General features: G+C 36.6%; 1 protein-coding gene across 1 annotated transcript in view; it reads left to right on the top strand.

Annotated features, from left to right (window-relative positions):
- ttv (exostosin glycosyltransferase 1 ttv) overlaps positions 1 to 21,877 on the top strand; it is a 491,560-nt gene that overhangs the window by 423,809 nt on the left and 45,874 nt on the right. The gene's annotated exons all lie outside the window — the stretch shown is intronic.

Raw genomic sequence — 21,877 nt, 5'->3', positions numbered from 1 at the left:
AAGCGTGTGGAGGGTAAGAAGAATTGCGTTCGCTAGCACACCTCGGAGAATTTCTTGGTGTTATCTTGCAGCAATCGGTTAAATTCACATCGGAACAGTTAAAAATGAGTAACCACCAACGTTTAGATGATGGAATGAGGTGGCGAATTGTGGGAAGGCTAGAGGCAGGCCAATCGCAAGTCCAGATACGCAGAGTTTAATTTAACATCCAGCGTCGTGTGTAACTTATGGCAATAGTTCCAGGATATTGGATCCATCGAGAGAAAGCCTGGGCAAGGTCGTCTAAGAGCCACGACGGCCAGATAAGATCGCTATTTGTCCATTTTAGCGAGGCGCAACAGAGGAGCTGCTGCTTCTCAGCTCTCTCGGAACCTGTATGCAGCCACAGGAACCCGTATAACAAGGGTGACTGTTTCCAAAAAACTAAATGAGAGAAGGTTGTTTGCCAGAAGACCGGCTGTTTGCTTCCCGCTCACGTCTACGGACAGGAGAGTTCGATTAGCATGGTGCAGGCAGCATAGTGAATGGAGTACGGAGCAGTGGGCGACCGTTCTGTTTGCCGACGAATCCCATTTTAGCCTAAACACCGATGGAGAGAGCCAGGGACACGCTACCTACAGTCCAATGTCCGCGAAATCAACGGTTATGGCGGTACCGGTGTAATGGTCTGAGCAGGCATCATGTTGGATGGATGCTCACCTCTCCATGTCTTTGACAGAGGTTCTGTGACTGGTGTGAGGTATGGGGATAAGGTCTTGGAGCCCTATGTTCGTCTTTTCCGGGGTGCAGTGGGCCTCGAGTTCATCTTACAGGACGATAACTCGAGGCCACATAGAGCTCTTCTGGTCGACGAATTTCTCGAGAGTGAGGATATTCGCTGGATTGATGGTCCAACCAGGTTTCCAAACCTCAACCCTATACAACATGTCTGGGACGCTCTGGGGAGGACAGTTGCAACTCGCAACACCCCTTCGAGAACCATACAGGAACTGAAACAGCGTTGCTGAATGAGTGGGACCCATTGCCACAGGCACTGTTAAAGTGGCTTATTTCCAGTAGGACATCACGCTGCGAGGCCTGTATGGCTGTAAGAGGGGACCATACCCCCTATTAACTCATTTGCTTTGTGTCTTTGAAACCGCTGTTTTAGACCTTCAGACTTCCATGAGTGTTACACACGAACATGTGTGTCTATTATAACTGTTGAATGTTATTTTGTTTGTATTATATGAACTTATGTTCACACCAAATTTTATTAAAATCTGCCCAGTAGTGCTTCAAATCGTGGATCTAATATACAAATTCTCTTAATTTATTTCACCAGTATAGAAGTGACTGAGTAGAATAGATACAAAATGAATGTAGTGCCATTATCTAACAAAAAACGAAATCTGAAAGAAAAAAATTAAGGCCAAGATAGTAGAATTTTTGAAAACTTTGGGAAATAGCTGGTTAGCATAAATGTTATTAATTGAAATATCTGAATTTACGTGAAAGCTTTAAAAAAAACAATATCATTAGTTCGAGAAGGATATTAGTGGGTAGTTTACGCAAAATAAAATTCAGGAATTAAAATAAAGTTAACTTCAGTTTGGGCGCTAGTGCTGTATTCTAGTAATAGCTACTTAATACTAGGGTTTGGCAGTCTGCGGAAGAACATGATACCCGCTAAAAGATGAAAAAGAAAATGGTGCCCTCGAAAATGCCCAGGAGTTCGCAACATGATGCGCGTGAAGCAATTTTAAAATGCCCTCCGTTGAAGTATCTAAATTCCAAATTTTATCAAAAGTTTACTTATAATATTCCTACTGGACAACAAACAGTAGGAATGTTATAAGTAAACTTTTGATAAAAATTGAACTTTAGGGACATCTAGATAACTGTAAAGTGTCTCAGCCTCTTTTTATCCTTTGCACCCCTTTCACTGCTGCGGAAAGGTCATATCCCCTCTCCATTTTATAACTTAAATATGTATGCATTTATTTAGATTTATATTATTCTTTAACGTGCTTTATTAATTAAGAAGCAGAAGACAATGTTGATAAATGCCAAAACTTGAATAAACATGAGATGTTTTATGTTCAGGAATTAAAACGAAATATTGAATACCTAAATGAAAGGTTGACCGCATCCCCTCCTTCTGAAATTGTTCCCTCTTGGTTGAGAATTCCTAAACAAGATGAATTAATTTGCGACTGCCAGAAGCATCTAATTCCGCTCATAATGAATTACTCTTTGCCCCCATTATTCTCATATATTCTGTCCAACCACGACGGAATAGGTGTTACATCCGAAACTTCCTGTTCATCGTGAACCTTATAAGAATAAGGTCCATGCTGTTCATACGTAAACGTGCCATTTCATGGATTTGTATTTCCAGTTTTAAGCAGAATGCGCATTCTTCTCTTCATATTAAAAGAAAGCGAAAATCAACTGGCAGCACTGCTTTTACAGTGGTGGTAATAAGAAAATAATTTCATTTCAGCTGATTGTTATGTGTCAGCAACTTATTTCATTGCCTCAATGACAACAATTTGCAGTTTCCTTGATGGCTGACCATTTACATAAGCGTTTTCGCAATAACAAAACAAATTGCTACAACATTGCAACTATTACGTATATATTAAAATAAATTAGAAATTCAAAACTTGAGCTTCTAAGTGCACATGTTCGGGTGGAGGATTGTGTAAGTTCAAAATCTGATGTTCTTCGTACCACCTTTTTTACACAGTGCAAGGAACATACAGATTCTTCATTGTTTTAGAACAGAGATTATGATATGGATCATTCCTTTTCTGTGTATATGTGTTTTTAAGTGCTGTTGTATTAACCATGGACGTTGTATAAATAACATACATATAAATCATGACGTTAATTGTGTTTTAAGGTATTTCTCCTATCTTCTTAGCGTGCCATCGTGGTGTAGTGGTCTGCATGCTAGGCGCGTGTTTCAGAGGTCCGTGATTCGATTCCCGGCGAAGGTGTTGCTCATTTTTCAAGTCTTCTGCTTCCAAAAAAATACCCAATGTCTCTACAATGTGTCAAGTTTATCTTAATGCGTGTATGTTGAAATGCCGATAAAATTTTTATCTTGCTCCTTTCGAAAATTCTCATAAACCACTTTTATCATTCTGCATTAATGGTGTTCAAAAATCATATGATCACCCCATCATTTATATCTTGTCATGTGTGTATTCATGAGACCGTATCTGACAAATCTAGATGATGTCAAATCGGTAGGGGTACTCTGCTTTTATTATTATTATTATTTTATTATTATATACCCCTTCTTTCTGTTAACCTTAAAAAAATCGTAATTGTCATGAATATCTTTTCCATTTTTCATGCAAAATCAATTAGTGGTAGTGAGGCTGAAAAAGCGAAATGTTTCCCTGGCATGTTTTTTATGTTATTAAAAAAAGATAGAAAGAAAAGTACAGTCCTTAAATGGATAAAGGTCTGTGTAAACTACTAAAGTAAAAAGAAAAAATTTTTAATGCTTTTTAATGTACTTCAGTGCGTGATAAACTTCTCTTTTTCCTATTTTCGACTGCACGTAAACTGCTATATATCGTGTGTTCATATGTAATGAAGCAACCCTATGTCTTCTGTTCTCTGCAGTGTAGAAGAAATTCGATTTTCGCCCTACTTGCCTTTTGTCACTTTAATATTTAACATTTAGATTGCTTCAACAAGAAACGACTCCGTTGCTTAGCAACAGCATAGATCTATTTTATTAACTTGTAACCCATTTATAGCAAGTAACAGAATTTTATATAGGAAGGAAGAGCTTTCATATTTTTATGTGATCGCTCAAAAGGATCATTTTTCACGTGTTAAATTTCGTTGTTTATGAGATATTTCATTCTGAACCAACTTGTGTTCTTGACGTTTTCTTCAATCTTTTGTTTAGTTTTTTCGCTGGTAAGTTTCTATTTTATCTTGCGGATATAAATCGAAATAAATCCCTAAGGTTTAAACTGTGTGGCAAATCGCTTTGTTTGCCTTTACTTACCACTTCACTCATTTCACCTTGTGATGCCAACATGCTAGTGGTAATTTTCTGTTATCTGTACGAAGTTCAAACGAAGAGCAAATTTCTCAAAAGTACTGTTTTTGTGTGTGTGTGTGTTTTAGATTTTATAAACCAGTTTCTTGTTTAAAAGAGTCATTGCATCTTCTGTAGAGAATATTTTATTTAATACGTTCGCTGCTGAGCGACATTTTCAAAAACGGTTTCACCACGCCAACAAATTTTAATTAATTAGTATTAAAATATCGTAGTCGTTTTTTTTTTTCAATAAAGTGTTTTATGACAGCACCAGCTACGAGTATATTCGTAGTTTGCAAAAATATTCTCTATTTTCATAGAATGACGTTATATATTTTCTATTTCATATTTTGTAAAACACAATGAATTTTTTATTACAAACTCAACGATTTGAAAGCCAGCAGTGGCAACACTGTAAACGGAATAAAACATTTTTATCTCCAGCGTGCGAAACTGTGTACTGGAAATTCTAAAAATATACTGTTTCTAAATAATTTGTCATCTTGCTGTTTAATTGAATTTTATGTGACATAAGTACGGAAAACATGATATTTAATAAATAAAGTTAACCCACAAAACATTAATAATAAAAAGACATGAAAAAATTTTGTTTGTCATCTTGCTAAGAAATGATATGTTAAAATGGGGGGGGGGGAACAACTAAAAAAAGTAGAGAAAAAAATGTATGTTAACACTTAATCTTGCATCGTGAATTCTAAACATATGCTGCTTTTAAATATTTTGCGATTTTATTGTTGAACTGTATGTGGCATAAGTGCGAAGAAAATGATGCTTAAAAAGAGTTGGCTGGAGTGAGTACAAGAGCAGACTGTTAGACTGCGAGTTTAGTGAGAGCGTAGAAAGCCTTTACAAAACTGTTTTGAGCGACCGTAAAAAACTGAAATGTTTCAGACTTTTTTTCCAGTTTCATTTTATTTATTTTATTTTATTTTATTTTATTTTTTTAATTGAGTGTAAAGTTCCATTGGCCGAAACACACTTTTTTTAAATATAACCCTTTTGCTGAAATAGAATAAAATCCGCTCATGTACCTTACGATGTATGGTTGGAAAAGGGGGAAAAAAAGCTATCCCGATTTCTCAAAAATCTGAATGTGTTTGTGGTCGCAGTTAGTACGGATATTCGAAATTGTAGAGTATGTTCTTTGCCATTATTTTCAACTCGCTCAAAATAGCATTTCTTTTATCCCTAATCCTCTCTGTAAAATCCCTTTCGCATTTTTCCTCTGCCGCCGCAAGCTTCATCAGTAAAGATTTACTATATCAGGAAATACAGAAGTCTATCAATCTGTAAAAAGGCTTTAGTTTGAGACATTTTATAAGATTAATCATTTCGCGTAGGAGAAGGAAAAAGGGAAATATTGTGTCGTTTCCTTGACTTTTTTTTTTTAATAGAAGAAATGTTTAAAAGAAAGAAGGAAAAAAAAAAAAAAATGCCAAAGCTTATTTCGCTGTTCGAAAACTGCTTTCATCATTTTGTAATCCTTTAATGCGTTGGAGAAATTTTGTTCCCCTCCTCCTTTTAGTTTTTTAACCCTTCGTCTTATACATATTTACTATGTTTTATCGAATTTTTATGTGTTTCTTTTCTTTTATTTTTTTTTCACTCGTGGCGCTGCAGTGCGGTAATTTTATCAATTTTACGTGTTGTTAAAAGTCTAACGTAACCACTAAATGTAATTGACGTTTTATTAATTCGCGGACACGTGTAATGTTATAATAGTTTAAATAATTCATATGTATAATACATAAGTTTCTTTGTTTAAGGTATCTCTCCTTTGCTTTTTCTTTGTGATTCATTTCTATCCAGTAGTACAGTAGAATCTGTATGCGCTCTTCTGTGCGCTAGTAATCGGAGCACATGTAAGTTAAAATGTTAAACTTCCGTTTCTAAATTGATAGCTTGTGTTTTAACTCCTGCAAACTGCTGTTCAGTTTTGCTATAAAGACACTCAACGAGCTACAAAGGTTGATGAATTTATAATAAACTGTCGATTTCGGGGACTTTTACTGATTCGCAAAATAAATGTTTGTAAATTGCCGCCCGACCGAGATAGCGGTTAGCGACGCTGACTGCCGTGCCGAAGGGCCCGGGTTCGAATCCCGGAGAAGGCATGAATGTTTGTAAATGTATAGTGTCTGTGCGCCATGGGAGCACTCTAGATATGCGGCGAGCCGAAAGTCCTCTGGAGAGGTTGCTGATAGGAGACACTCGGTTCCGTCCCCCCCGGATGCTCTTTATCAAAATTAGGGGGGAGGAACTGAGCAAAGTCGTACTGTCACCTGTATGGTGCTGAAGGCTCTTTGCAACTACAAGGACGATCCTGCACTCTTTTCCACGATGGATTTCGTGGGCTTGTTCTGATGTTCAAGTGCGATAAGTTAACAAGAAGGAGTTTGTAAATTAAATCGCATTATTTAAAATTATAAAAGTTTCAAGTCCACTGTATCCAGTATCCCACCAGCTGCCAATCTCTAAAGTCGTTAAACATTGATAGTTCAACATGGTTTCGAATCTCGCCGAACGGGCTAGTTTTCGTGGTTTCTGCCATGTGTAACTTGGATACTAGCCAATTTTCCTTGGAAAATCCCCCATCAGGCATTCATCCTCTTAAGCAGATAGCCCTGGAGTGCTTTGTCGCAATCGCCAATCACTGTATGCGATAAATTTTCAATGAATCGGGGTAATGTCTTCCACAATTAGCCTTTTTAACTCAAGGGCAGTTAAAACAACATAGAAGTAATCTGTATTAAAGTGGAGTGAGGCAAGTTCGTAAACGCGCAAGGGCGTATACCGATTATTTTTATTATAATATAAGTGAAATCTTTATATATATAAACGGCTAAAGTGTGTGTCGCCGATAGTTTATTGTTGCCACTCGGAAGAATGAGCGCGGAAATTAACGTATCCGCAGTTTTTAATTAATATCTCAGCCGGTTAAAGTGGTACGAAGATAAGAACGGTATCGATGTATTCGGAGAACTTTTTGGAATCCGAGGATACGCGTCTCGAATTTCAACTCGGCGCCGTTCCGTAGATATTCGAGAAGAAAGAATTTGGCACGTAGCCAAATCCCTGTAATAAGGAAAACCCAAGAAAGAAAGTGGAAAATGTAAGGAAAACGTAGCGGAAAATTAGTTTTTAATTAATATCTCGTCTTATTAAAGTCCCAAGAAGATGCGAATGGTCAAAATGGCGTGTCACGGACCTGCGGAATCCAACGGTGTGCTTCGCTAAGCCCGGGAGCCAGCCGTTTCGGAGGAGATAATGTTAATTCACCCCATATATATATATATATATATATATATACGGCTTAAGTGTCTGCTTGTCACCGATAGTTTATTGGTTGCTTGTGTAACTCTACTAGCCAATGGGGTGAAGTTGCCGTTTGAATTGAGACATAGACAATTTCCTGTAAAACTTGTCTTTGCTATGACGATCCATAAGTCTCAGGGCCAAACGCTTAAGCGTGTTGGCATTTTTTTACCTGAGCCTGAATTTGGACACGGTCAACTTTATCTTGCCTGTTCAAGAGTTCATGAAAGAACGGACATTAAATTAAAAACAATGGATGTCCTCTGCAAGGCGAGCTTAAAAAATGATGGAAAGATATACACAAGAAATGTTGTGTACAAAGAGATCTTTGATATGGGAATTAACATTTTATTATTTAAATCACTTTTATTGATTGAGCTAGCGGTGGCTCTTAAGAAATGTACCGCCAGTGGTTTCCTTCATTGCACTCTACTTTAAGCAATTAAGCAAGCAGAAGGGGGAAACGCCGTGGGGCAGTAAGCAAAGGGGCGTCCTCCCCACCTGCCCTGGGTAATTAAGCTTGAATTAGTAGACACCTTTGCCCAAATCATTTTAATTACAATTTAAAATATCTGGAACAGCGGTCATTTCGTATGACCGCCCGGCTTTCTAGTTATAATATAAGTGAGTTAGTGTGAGCAATGTACTGCAAGTTATTCTGAGCTATTCGACATAGATGTCGCACAAGAATGAACGTCTTTTCCTCGCTTAAATCAAAACCAAGCATTTTGTAGCAGGCTTGATAATAATTCTGCTCTTGCCCAGTTGCACGTGAAACACGTTTCAGAGCATTAAGTCAAAGTTACGCGCTTGCCCCATTTTCTGAGGAAAGTTACGAGTAGTTCACATTTTGTACAAAATGAAAATTTACAAGGAAGCTGCTAATCTTAGTCAATATTAGTTAAACAGTAATAACTGTACAAAGCGTTTGATACCGGCAGCGTTAAGTGTTTACATACCAGGCTGAAAATACGCAGGTTTAAATTCGAACTTCACAAAAACCAGTCTGCTCTTGCCCATTTTACGTTATATTCAATAGAAAAATGTTATTAAATATTTACTTGTATTTTTAAGCATTTTCATTTGGCGGCAAATTCAGTTGGTTATGTAATTTAAATCATTATTCAACGTAAGAACACATTTCAAAACAGAAAGAATTATGTTTATGCATTCCGACAGAAATCGGTGAAAGACGGAATATTAATGGCGTTTATGTTTACGATTTAACAAATTATTTTTGTCGGATGATGTAACAGTGTTTTTATATTCTAGGCTGTGTGAAATTAAAGTTACTGTTATCAGGTTCAATGTTTCTTCTAACCTTCTTCGGAAACATACAATGACCTGACTAGAACAGAGAGCTTACTAAAGCTATGTTCACTAATTGTAGTAAGTAGACAGGATACAGACGAAGGGTATACAAAACCCTTTATTTTTTTCTTTATATACAATGACTTCCGTACTTCGGAATACAATGACCCTCCACTCGGGGTCTAACTTAAAAGATATCAAAATAAAACTAAACTCTAATTTAACTTTAGAATAAGATTGGCTTTATAATAACAGGAAGCGTATGTAGCACAGAGACTGTGAACACTACAATATGTTTAATTTATCAAGAGGATTAAAACCTCTGGCCTGGAAGGCAAAGTAGCAACTGCGTAACTTCTAAGGTAAGCGGCCTGCTTCGAACTCACGGCTTCCTCTCTTCTGCTTGGCAAAAAGGCCACACTTAAATACTTGGCGTTCGCCAGACAACTTTGCATAAACTCCTTCACGCTTATAATTCTGGCCGGAAGTAGAAAATAAGAAGTGATAGTAAAGATTTAAAATAAAATAAACGTTAGTAAAACTTAAGATCCTTACATACTTCCCGCCAGAGTTAATTAGTTTGAAACTGAGGTCTAAAACGACCTTGTTGAAAACTTTTAGCTCTAGAAACTAACGCGAGGCCAACCTTTTACAATCATAACTTAGCTAGAAACTAGAAAATTTAAAAGAAAGAAATTTGTTACAATAGCAGCTCCCGGAATATACAAGAATCTTTTTTCTTTTTCATCTGTACTGCATCTAAACAGGAGCTTTATTCAATTCTGGTTCCTTCCAGAGATCTGGAAGGAAAACTAGTTTAATGAAATGTTACAGAATGACATTGCAAATAACATATAGAATATACTTTTCTTAACATTCTTATTTCATTCATGACTATTTTAATTATCTCTCCCCGTGCTCTCTGACATGTGTTGTAAAAACACCAAACACGAATGTGTTTCTGTCTATGTGTTCAACACTTCCTCCTACAATCAAAACACTAACGTGTTAAAATTCAACATACGAGACCTCTTAACACACCCTGATTTCAACTCTAGACCCTGAGGTACTATTCTGAAAGTGGCTAACTCTAAAGTGTAGCGTCAGAGAGCCTAACTGCATCATTCAACCTTTAACACATATTCACCATGATTTAATCTTTACAGTCACACGAATAACAAATTTTTAACATTACTTTCACTTTTACCATATCACGGTATTTCTAAACATTCAAAATAACAGTTCACATGTATACAAGAACATATCAAGATGCCGTTAATTTTACACATTTGAAAACATACATTAGTAGTACATTGTTAACTTCTATTCTTTTCAAAGCAAGTGCCAATTCTTTCTACATTGAAATAATACTACATTTCAAAAAGTCTTTCAGACTAAAACTTCTTTCTTGTTAGAATGTTTTAAATAAAATTTATACAATAACTTTTTACAATATTTAAGTCTTTATACAACGCTATTATACATCAACTTTAGTTTTACGCGCGAGTAATTGAAAAACATAATAAGAAAATCGGTCACAACTCATTTCTCGCCCTTTTGGCGATAAAGGTAGACCTCGCATAAGGTAAAACTTCTTGAAATCTGCCACTTGCAGTAAGAATGAAAGATTAACTTAAGTTTGTAAAGTAACATAAAATTTTACTTATCTTTGTAATATTCAGACATCCTTTTCTGGGCCCAGTCTTTAAAGGTGCTGCAGACCGTAGCTTGGTTGATCCTCCTTCTTGTACGGGCTCGCCCTTCAGTGCTTTCCTCTGGAAGCTTCCGTTTTTCACCACTACGGCCACCCTTGAACATCTTCCTTCTGTCCTCTGCTTGTGGTCTTGGCCGTTTGAAGGCAGCTGGTCTTGGTGGAACCGGGAAACTTCTGTCGTGATCCTGCTTCGACCTCGTTGTTGGCCGTTCAAATTTTTCTTGTACTTTTTCCTCCGCCGCTGATGGTCCTTCCGCAGTTCGGCGACTTTTGCTGCGGAGAGTTCTGTCGGATGAGTCAATCTTCCGTTTCACAGCCGGGTTATAGTTGCCGTCCTTTCTCCCGGTCTTTTCCACATACGTCGTCCTTCTCCCTTCTTCATTCTGGGGGTGTTCGTGAACTCTGTTTTTTGGACGGTGGAACGGCTTCTTTTTCTTTGTACCTTCAATTTTTCCGCGGGGCAATTTTCTTTTCACTTGCTTCTGTCTCTCATTGGCTTGCCCTTGTACTTGTCGTTTTCCCACCTCTGGAACTTGTACCTGCGGTGTCTGCCGTACCGGATCCTGCAAAAGATCTGAAAAGATTTGCATTTTATTACGGTCATAGAATGGTTTTATCTGGTCAATGTTTGCGGAACAGGTTTCACCATTTCTTGCCTTTAACACTACAACAGCGTGAGTTATTTTTTCTATAACATATGGTCCTTCAAAGCGTGGAAAAAATTTGGCAGTTTTATCTTCTGGTGCTGAAGAAAGTGAATGCTTAATTTTTAGCACTTCATCCCCTACTTTATAAGTTACTCCCCGTCGTTTCAAGTCATAATACAATTTTTGTTTTCTTTGTGCTACTTCCGTATTCTTTTTTGCTTCTTTTATTAGTTTTTCTATATCACCCATTTTAAATTCTGGGGCTCTTTGTTGCACATAAAATAGTTTATCTAACGGTGTTATAACCTTTCTGCCTAGAAATAACTCAGCAGGAGTTTTGCCCGTTGTATCATGTTTTGCGGTCCTAAGGGCGAAAGCAAATTCATTGACATAGTTATCCCAGCTTTTATGAAAATTTTTAACATAACTACGGATAATTTTCACTATATTTCTGTTGACCCGTTCCGCTATATTTGATTGCGGCCGATACGGGACCATTTTTAAATGACGTATGCCCAGTTTTTGGCACATGTCTTCAAATATATTACTTACAAATTGAGGACCATTATCCGATATAACTTTTAGGGGCGCCCCGTATTTTAAAATATATTTATTTAAAATAGAATCGGTAACTAATTTCGCGGAGGCTCGTTTTAAGGGAACAATTTCGGTCCATTTACTAAAATGATCAACTATAACAAGGAGATAGCGACTTTTGTTTAACTGACTTTTTGGGAAAGGGCCCAATAAATCGATGCCGATTATTTCATTTGGAAATTCGGATTTAATACTATTTAGAAACCCGGCCGGGCGGAAATTAATATAATTAACGACTTGACATGTTGGGCAGGACTGGACATACGCCTTTGTTAACTTTTGCAGTTCAGGAAAATAGACTGCCTCGCGTACTCGTTGAGTAGTTTTTCGAATACCAGCATGAGAAGCTAAAGGGCTGTCATGGAGCTCTTGCAGGATATTTAATCTAAGACTAGCTGGGATAACAGGTCGAAATTCGTTGTTGGAATTCGTAGTTTTTGTATAAAATAATAGACCATCTATTAGTTCGTAATGGGCCGCCCTATTTCTTATCGCCACAATATCTTGGTGGCTAAAATTTTCAGAATCCTTCAAATACTCATAAATACTTCCAAACTCAGGATCCTTACCCAGTTCGGTTATTACAGTTTCTCGGGAATTTATTGTACACGCTGTCAGCATTGCAACTTTTACGGTATTACCCTGTTCGTCTAATTTAATTCGTGACAGGGCATCTGCTACGATATTTTCCTTTCCGGGGGTATGCTTGAATACCAGATTATATTCTTGCAGCTTGAGTGCCCATCTTATTAACCTTGGGGATAAATTTTTTCCAGAGTACAATCTAGTTACCGCCGCATGATCAGAATATACTGTTATCGGCGCCTTTCCAAAATAGACTCGGAACTTTTGCACTGCTAACAGAACTGCAAGTGCCTCTCTCTCGGTCGCGGAATAGTTTCTTTGTGTTTGATTTAAAGTTCGGCTAAAAAATGCCACTGGCTGCTGATTTTGCGAAAGTACCGCTCCTACCGCATAATCCGAAGCATCCGCTGAAATTTCTAAATTTTCATCCTTTTCAGGAAATTTCAGCACAGGGGCTTGCGTTAATGCTTGTTTTAATTTTTCGAAAGCACTATTGGCTTCGGCCGTCCACGAGAATCTTGCCTTTTTCCTTTTTAATTTTAACAATGGCTCAGCGATAGCCGCAAAATCTTTTATAAAGGACCTATAATATGAACAAAGTCCTAGAAAAGAAGAGAGCTTCTTTGCCGTGTTTGGAGTCGGATACTTTTGTACAGCGATTATTTTTGATTCATCTGTCTCGATCCCTTTTTGCGATATTTTGTAACCTAAATATTTTAATTCAGGGGCTGCAAATTTGCATTTTTCGACATTAACTTTTAGACCGGCCTCATTTAATAAAGAAAACACCTGTCTTAAATCCTGTACATGTTGGTCTAGATTATCACTAGTAATAATGATATCGTCTAAATAGATAAATGTGGACTTTCCGAGAACAGGTCTTAACACAATGTCCATGCATCGCTGAAATGTTGCTGGGGCGCCTGAAAGGCCAAACGGCATTCGCAAAAATGCATAAGTGCCAGACTTGGTTATAAAAGCAGTCTTAGGCACGTCCTCAGGCCTGATCCCTATTTGAAAATAACCATTCGTTAAGTCTAAAGTTGTCATAAATTTGGTTGATTTTATGTTCCTTAAAATTTCTTCTATAATCGGTAACGGATATACCGGATATTTCGTTATGGAATTTAATTTACGGTAATCAATAGCGAATCTCCACCTTTTTGGATGCTCCAAAGGATAATCATTATTTTTCTTACATAAAACCACCGGACTAGCATAACTACTTGAGATAGGCGTTACGATCTTTTTACGTAGCATATCGGTAATATGCCATTCTATAATTTTTTCCTTATTCTTATCATACCGGTATGGTTTTTGACGAACCGGCAATGCATCTCCGGTGTCAATACTATGGTTAGTAACCTGGGTAAATCCTGGAATATCACTAAATAAGGAAGCAAATTCACTTACCACTTGTCGGATTCTATCTTGCTCGTCATTAGGCAGGTGGTCAAGATTTAACCTCGGCGGTTCAACCTTTTCTACACGCACTGGTTTCATCGTCAGCTTAAGAGACGCTTCATTAAAATCCAGTGTAGCTTGTGCGTCTGAAAGAAAGTCTATTCCTAGTATTAAGTGTGCTTGCAAATTCTTTACTATAAAAAACATCACCTTTACTTGTTCGTCCTTGATACGGATGTATAAAGGTACTTTACCTACGCACTTACATTGTTCTCCTTGCGCCGCTAATACTGTTGTATTATCAGCATTATATATGCGGTATTTGCGAAAATACTTTCTAAAAAAGACTTCTGCCACACAGGAACACTGCGCGCCGGTATCCAGGAGTGCGGTGGCCGGGATATTATTTACCAAGACTTCAATCTTCGGAAGAGTTAAATTTTTCACCATTACTGTATTTAACTTGTAGGAAGAGGGGTTTTCGTGGCCTTCGGATTTCCGCACTCTCTCGTCAGCAGAAATCCGTTTTAGTTTAAATTATTTTTTCTTTCGGTGCTTTCCTTCTTTCTCCACTGGCCTTGAGACTTTTTTCCTGGGTTGATATTGAACTGTTGACGTTCGCCGGCTGTTTTTGAATGCTCGGGTTTCCTTGCCCACTGATTCGCTTTTTCTCCGTAGCCATGTGCTTGAGTTTGCTGTAGTCTTGGCGTACCAAATTGGTTTCGCTGTTGATATTGGCGTCTTCTTTCGACGTCCGCCGTTCTTCTACTTTCAAACTGGATTGCTAGCTCAAATAATTTTTCCAGTGTAGTCGGATTTCTCAATTCAATAAAGTCTTGCACTTGGGGTAGTAACCTCGGCAAAATCACTTGAATTATTTCAGGATCCGGACGGTTTCCATACAAGAGCTTGAAGACGTGAATTTTTCTTAAAATAAAACTCGAGAGGTTTTCCATTCTTTGTTGATATATACTGAAAAGTTCTGTTTCTAATTTCGCACGATCCCTTACAACAGGGAAGGCTTTTAGTAGGGCAGTCTTGAAATTTTCGTAGGTATAGGTGGGACTTCCTGCTTGACCCAAGAGACTTCTGCCGATACATTTGAACCAGTTAAGCGCTTGGCCCCTCAAAGCGCTGGTAGCTAAGGTAACTTTTTGAAATTCGTGCACGGGGTAGAGCATGAAGTGGTCATCCAATTTTTCCAAAAAACTGGTTATTTGTGAGTTTCCATTAAACGTTGCTTCTGGTTTCATCGAAGCGCGCATGGTCTGGACAATATACCCAAATCCTTCCAGGGCGGCAGCTGGCATTTCTGGATTCTGAGCTGTTTCTGCAGGCAGCACAGGTTCTTCTTGAAACTCGGCCATGGTTATTCTTCGTCGGGCGCCACTATCAGGTTCAATGTTTCTTCTAACCTTCTTCGGAAACATACAATGACCTGACTAGAACAGAGAGCTTACTAAAGCTATGTTCACTAATTGTAGTAAGTAGACAGGATACAGACGAAGGGTATACAAAACCCTTTATTTTTTTCTTTATATACAATGACTTCCGTACTTCGGAATACAATGACCCTCCACTCGGGGTCTAACTTAAAAGATATCAAAATAAAACTAAACTCTAATTTAACTTTAGAATAAGATTGGCCTTATAATAACAGGAAGCGTATGTAGCACAGAGACTGTGAACACTACAATACGTTTAATTTATCAAGAGGATTAAAACCTCTGGCCTGGAAGGCAAAGTAGCAACTGCGTAACTTCTAAGGTAAGCGGCCTGCTTCGAACTCACGGCTTCCTCTCTTCTGCTTGGCAAAAAGGCCACACTTAAATACTTGGCGTTCGCCAGACAACTTTGCATAAACTCCTTCACGCTTATAATTCTGGCCAGAAGTAGAAAATAAGAAGTGATAGTAAAGATTTAAAATAAAATAAACGTTAGTAAAACTTAAGATCATTACACTGTTATGGGTAAAAATAATTTTTATCATTTTTGATAGAATTCACCTTCATAGAAATTTTGTTTTATTCTCATAGTTTGCGGTAATAATTTTTTCATAGTTCTGTTATAAATAACCTAAACTTTTTTTTAGGCAACGCCGGTTAGGTTTTGCTAGCTATGTAGAAGCATTGGTAGCAAAGCCTAACCGGCGTTGCCTAAAAAAACATCTAAACCAATGCAGAAGCATTGGTTTAGATGTAATTACGTATCTAAAACTATAGGGCGCTTTTAGCATCCCTAGTGTTCTACTAGTTAAGAAGATAGTGCTTATAAGTTCGTCATCAAAAAATAAATTATGTTTAACTACCAAGCTGGACGTGCTTCTTCCAGAATTCTATCCCTATTTCTAGTGATCTACAATGCTTACCAGCGGCCTAGGGGTAAAATCGCTGAGCCACTGGTAGTTTTGAACAGGGTTCGAATCCAGGCGAACGAGCTGCATTAACGTTTCGTGGTTTTCCAAATTTGTAACATATATACTATCCAGTTTGCCTTAGAAAGTCCTCTACGAATGCATTCCTCTCCTTGGGCAGATAACTAGTGTGCTTCTCCATAATAAAATAAACCAAACCGAACCAGTAATATACGCAGCAGTTTTCTCTGCCATGATTTAAAATTGAATTGTTGGATTCCCTATTCAGGCTCTTCTAATATTAAGTTACCTACACCGAAATAAAATATCATCTATGAAAGATAATATACTTAATAATCCATTAGTAAATAATTTTTATGTATACAAGGTGATTCGCTACCAGACCGACAAACTTGCAGGGTGTGTAAGGGGTACAACGACAATTCCGAATCACATAGGAATGCATTGTTGCAAATGCCGTTGTTCCGAGCTATGGTGCAAAGAAGCAGGGGGGGGGGAAAGAAATAGCAACACATTAATGGGAGAGAAAACATTTTACTGAAAGGTTGTACTACAACAGGGGTTCGAAATTACGACCAGAAGTCGTCTGGCAGGTCTAGCAGTGGCGCTGCATGGAATTCCTTACGTTCTGGGAGATTCCTGGCATGTCACGTATCTTTCTTGCAACTACAGATATTCGAACGACGAGGTCTTCAATTGTAGGAACGGGCATCTTGTGCACCAAACTCTTTATGTGTTCGCAGAAGAAGAAGTCCATTCATAATAGGTGGGGTGATCTGGCAGGCCAAATAACCGTGCCACCACGACCTATCCACCGCTGTCCAAAGGTTACGTCGAGGTGTCGGCGGACGTCAATCGTGTAATGTGGAAGAGCCCAGTCATGCTGGTACCACATTATACCTACACCGAACTTATCATGCATGGACTTCTTCTTCTGGGGTCACATGAAAAGTTTGGTGTATGAGACGCCCGTTCCTTCAGTTGGAAGACCTCGTCGCTCGCTGCCAGGAAGATAAGTGACATTTCAAGAATATTCCAGAAATTAAGGAATTCCGTTTAGCATCGCTTTCAGGCTGCCAGACGACTTCTGGTAGTAACTTCAAACACTTGTTGTCACCTTTCAATAAAATGTTTTCTATCTCATTAACGTGTTGCTGTTTGTGTTTTTTTTTTTTTTTTTTTTTTTTTTTTTTTTTTTTTTTTTTTTTTCCTCTCTCTGCTTTTTTACACCAAAGCTCTCAACTACGTCATTGATCCTGCATTCATAAGTGATTCCGAGTCGCCTCCTACACATTCAAGTTTGTCGGTCTGGTAGCGAATCACCCTGTATATATACATAGGTAGATAAATTTATATATATATAAATATATAAAGAGACAGATGAAATCTTGTTAAATATTTTGCCTTTCAAGTGTTTGATGCTGGATTTACTAACATAAACGGTATGTTTTTCTAGTTATATAAGGCTTAAAAAAACCTTGGTTTGTTTTACCATTCCATACTTTAATCTTTAAATGCAGTGCATACTCCATACTTTTGTCTTTAAATGTCTCTATTGCTTTAACTTTACTGGAGCGAGAAAAATCATACATTTACGGAAGATTGCGACAAAAAGTGGTTGCTTAACTTTCAATAACTAAAAATGATTATATTATGGAAAGAAAATACGCTTTTTCCCTTCTTTCCCCTTCGGAATAGGAAGAGAAAAATATGCGTTTATTTTAAAAATTCACCGAAAAGCGAAATTTTCATCTTCTAACCTCCTTTATAATTGATCGTTTCAAATACACGGCATTAAATAACGCTAACTAAATATTTACGATGGCATCCAATCCACTTTAGATCGAAACCTCTGAGCGTTGTCTGATAAAATATTCTGCGGTTGACGCTACGTCGAAAGCGGCTTTTTCTCCTGTCTCCCCGTCGACTTATGAATATATTCAGAAACTCAAAATGAAGATATTACTGTTAAGCTTGCTTTAAAATTTATCAAGAATTCTTCCTCTTTTGCATCAGAATGCGGGAATCTCGAAATACCCTCTGGAGATTTTTAACTCAATGCCTGGCTTTTTAATTTTAATCTTCCCTGCCTATCTTCCTCTTCTCTCTCAGATAAATAAAGAATATATATATGCATCAGTTTGCGAAGAAAATAGTTTATGAAAAGCTTGCTTTTAAATTGAAGAGAGGATTTTGTACTTTTTTGTTTATTTTCCTCCGTCGAGTTTTATGTTCCTGTTTATTTTTGTTGCGTTTAGTTTATGAATTCTTTAAATTATATTTTTTGTTTGTTAATGTTTTTCCCTTCTTTTTTTGGTGTACTTTTTATTATCTTCAAAATTTTTGTTTTCATCTTATGAACGAAACTATACTAATTGAACATCTTTGCAGATCAGTTTATTCTAGTGTAATGGGATTCGTATGATAGGATTTATATGATAATAATAATGTAATGGGATTCGTATGAAGCAAGCTGTGCTCGTTTAGAGTTTTATTTTATTGTGTCCATTGGTATTAGTTGTTACACAAAAATGCTCTTTCTATATATATTTATAGTAAGATTTAGTCGAGGTACTCTATTATCTACTGATGTAATGAAACATCGATAATATCATTGTTCGTATTGATTAAAAAATAATGTTTTCGTAATGATTTATAAAACAGGGTTAAAAGTTGTAAAGGCATTAGGATATTTTTGAAAGCAGATAAGATGAAAAAGTATCAACCGCCTTCGCCGGGAATCGACCCGCGGACCTCTGGAATACCGGCCCAGCGTGCAGAAATACTACACCACGAAGGCACGCTAAGAAAGTAGGAGAAATACCTTAGAACGTTTAAATTATGTAAAATATTTTTTCATTTAGTTCTGAATTTAGTCTAGCGGAGAGGGGGGAAAAAAAACATTTTTCTCTTCTTTTATGCAGATTTTTTTACTAGAATAGTAAAGTAGAGTAGTTTTCTGTTCGACTTAAATTGCGTATGAAATTAGAAATTATTTCCCCTTATTATTCATTATTCTCGTCTTGTTATTTTCAAAAGAAATTAACACGATTTTACATTATTTCTTGCTGATGACATGTGGTTGAGAGTCCTGGCGTACTTTTATGCATTGTCGAAACTAAACGGCATGAATCTCTTGTCTACGAGGTAATTTTTTTACTGTTGCATTTAACGTATTGGAGTAATAAATTTCAAAAAATAATCCTGCTGTTATTTCTTTCTGAGAATTGAATCTAAATTTTTATGTTAATTGGAGACGTAAATGTTTTTATTTTGTGTTAATCAATTAATTAACCATCGTTTTGAATATATAATCCGTTTTCTGTTAATTAATATCTCCATTTTCACCCAATTCGGCAAAATTTTTCTCTGTTGAGATTATATTTCTTCTGCTTCGTGTGGACTTCGGTTGTTTATCTTGAGAAATCTCCCCTCTAGGAATTCCCTGCAGGGAATAATCGCTGCCATTCAAATCCGGTAAGTACTTCGGTTGAGACCGTCTAATTCTCATCTTTGTTTGATATCGATTGGGAAGTTTATGGAGAGATGGGAATTGGATAGCCGTAGCCAAAGTACTCTTTGATAGAAATGTTCTGGAGGTTACCTAGTATAGTGTGTGTTTTCTGGCATAGTGTCCGTTCTGTACTGTATTACTGAATCAACTAGCCGTAGAACTACGGGAATCGGTTCCTGGATTTTCTCAAATTGATGTTATGTATTTATATGATGAATATTAGCCTTTCTTAGTCTAAATATTAGACACAGGAAGTTAAAAAAATGTAATTTGAGAATTTCTAAGAACTATAGTCTAATGCAGGATTCTCAACCTTTATCTTGCGTCGTTCCCTCCATTTAAAAGAATGGTTTTCTTCATCTACTCTTGTACAGTTTTCTCTTACAAATAATTGCACATAAATAACTTAAAGATAGAAATTAGTCTAAAAGTATGAAGAAAGATTTTTTAAAAACTAGTTTTTTAAACTTATTTTTATGTTTTATATTTTTTTATATTATTATTTTTAATTTTAAAAATATAAACAAATTCTTAGGAAAAAATCGTAGATTCTAATTTCACAAAATTACAGTTTTAATTAATGTACTGACTACGCTTGATGTATTAATTATAATTGTTTTTAATATTTGGAATAAAATTGCTGTACTTAATTCTTAAATCGCCTTACTCGAAAATATTCAAACTGTTTTTCGTTTTCTGTAGTAAATTGTTGACCTGACTAAAGCCTGCTTCCGTTAGATAAGAAGGGAAAGATGTAACAGTTTTTAATTTGGGGATATTTCTCTGTGGTGACTTTTAAATTCTAAACTTAGCTTATTCATGTGTTTCGAGTAAGACGTGCTTGAATATCAACTTTCAATGCAATCAACTCTTCTTGCATCACATTTTAGTATATTTTTGCCTTATATTTATTTTATGTGATGTCTCCTTACTGTATCGTATAACTTTACATTAATATAATGAATTAATTATGAATTTTATGAATATTTTTAATCAATGAGATTGTACTTATGGCTATCCATTGCCGGTGCATATTTGGCTATCGACCCCTTGATTATCATTGAGTCAGTCGCTTTAAAATTCTATCAACCCTCAAGGAATCTATACAGACCCCGTTGAGAGCACCTGGTCTAATACTTCGAAGAGATTTACATTAAAGTTTCAGAATATTAAGACAGGCAATCGGCGAACAAAATGCAGTACACATCATGAAGAAGTTTCCTAAGAAGTGTTAAAAAAGTTAAATTTTTACATGAATATTTGCATATATATTTCAAAGGAAATATTAGTTGGCTTTAAAACTGTATTCTACTTTTTCCAATTTGGAATCTTTTTATATTAAGTTACGTTCGCCTGTTGCTTTTTGTTTAAAGCAATCGCGCGACTTGGCAAATGTCATGGCTTTAGATGCTTTTAAAAAAATTGATATCTACATACAAGGTAACTCTAACTTTGTAGAGTTATTAGGATTTTTGAAACATGAGGCATGAGAAATGAGCAATGTGTAAAGTGGATGGAAAGTAGGCATGAACGTTCGTTATTGCGTTTATTGGCCGTGAGAAGAACAAGTTGGTATAACAGATATAGTTCGGCGCTCGCTGGCGCCCTCTTGCAGAGAACAAAATCAAAATTTACATAAAGCGCGAACACAATCTCATAGACGGGACTCGAACCTGTACCTCGCGAATACACCACGAGTGTGTTACCGTTACACCACGAAGGCATGCAGGAAGGAGGGAGAAAATACCTCATAACTTTAATTTTTAATAGCTCCATAAATTTCCTTTCTGTCCTTGAAATAGTAACTTGCTTATAATAAATACTTCTCAACTGCGTCATTTCAAAATTAATCCTTTTCATGCGATTCTTATATAACACTAAATGACGCATGTATTTATGTAATGCCAAAAGTGAAACTAAAGTCTTTTATCCAATAATGATGATGAATTCGTAAGCCAAAAGTCTTTATGAACCAATAGAAACAAAGTGACGGCGTAAAATTTGCTGTTCTTAATGTAGCATCCATATCGTAATCTAAGCATTTTTCTCATGCTTATCTGTCTACTAACATATAAACCGCAGCTCCTCTTTCTTATTACAGTTATATTATTGTAAATATATTAAAATCACGCATGTAATAATTGAAGCATGGATGCTCGTCTTCTTCCAGTTTAGCTGTGTGTATTTATTTCAAAAATGTTACGCAAAAATAAAAGAGTTGTACCATCTGTCTGTGACTGTAACTTTATACACCGGGTCTGTCATTATTTTATAGTTCACCACACAAAAATTTGTATTACATGCATGTATTTAGAAAACTTCAGAAATAGGGCGAAACCTGAAA

This window comes from Stegodyphus dumicola, chromosome 7 (assembly GCF_044657685.1).
Source record: "Stegodyphus dumicola isolate Sdum_Otavi_A_Nest chromosome 7, ASM4465768v1".
NCBI classification, from domain to species: Eukaryota; Metazoa; Arthropoda; class Arachnida; order Araneae; family Eresidae; genus Stegodyphus; species Stegodyphus dumicola.
The sequence above is the reverse complement of the archived record's forward strand: the minus strand, read 5'-3'. Positions and strand labels throughout refer to the sequence as shown.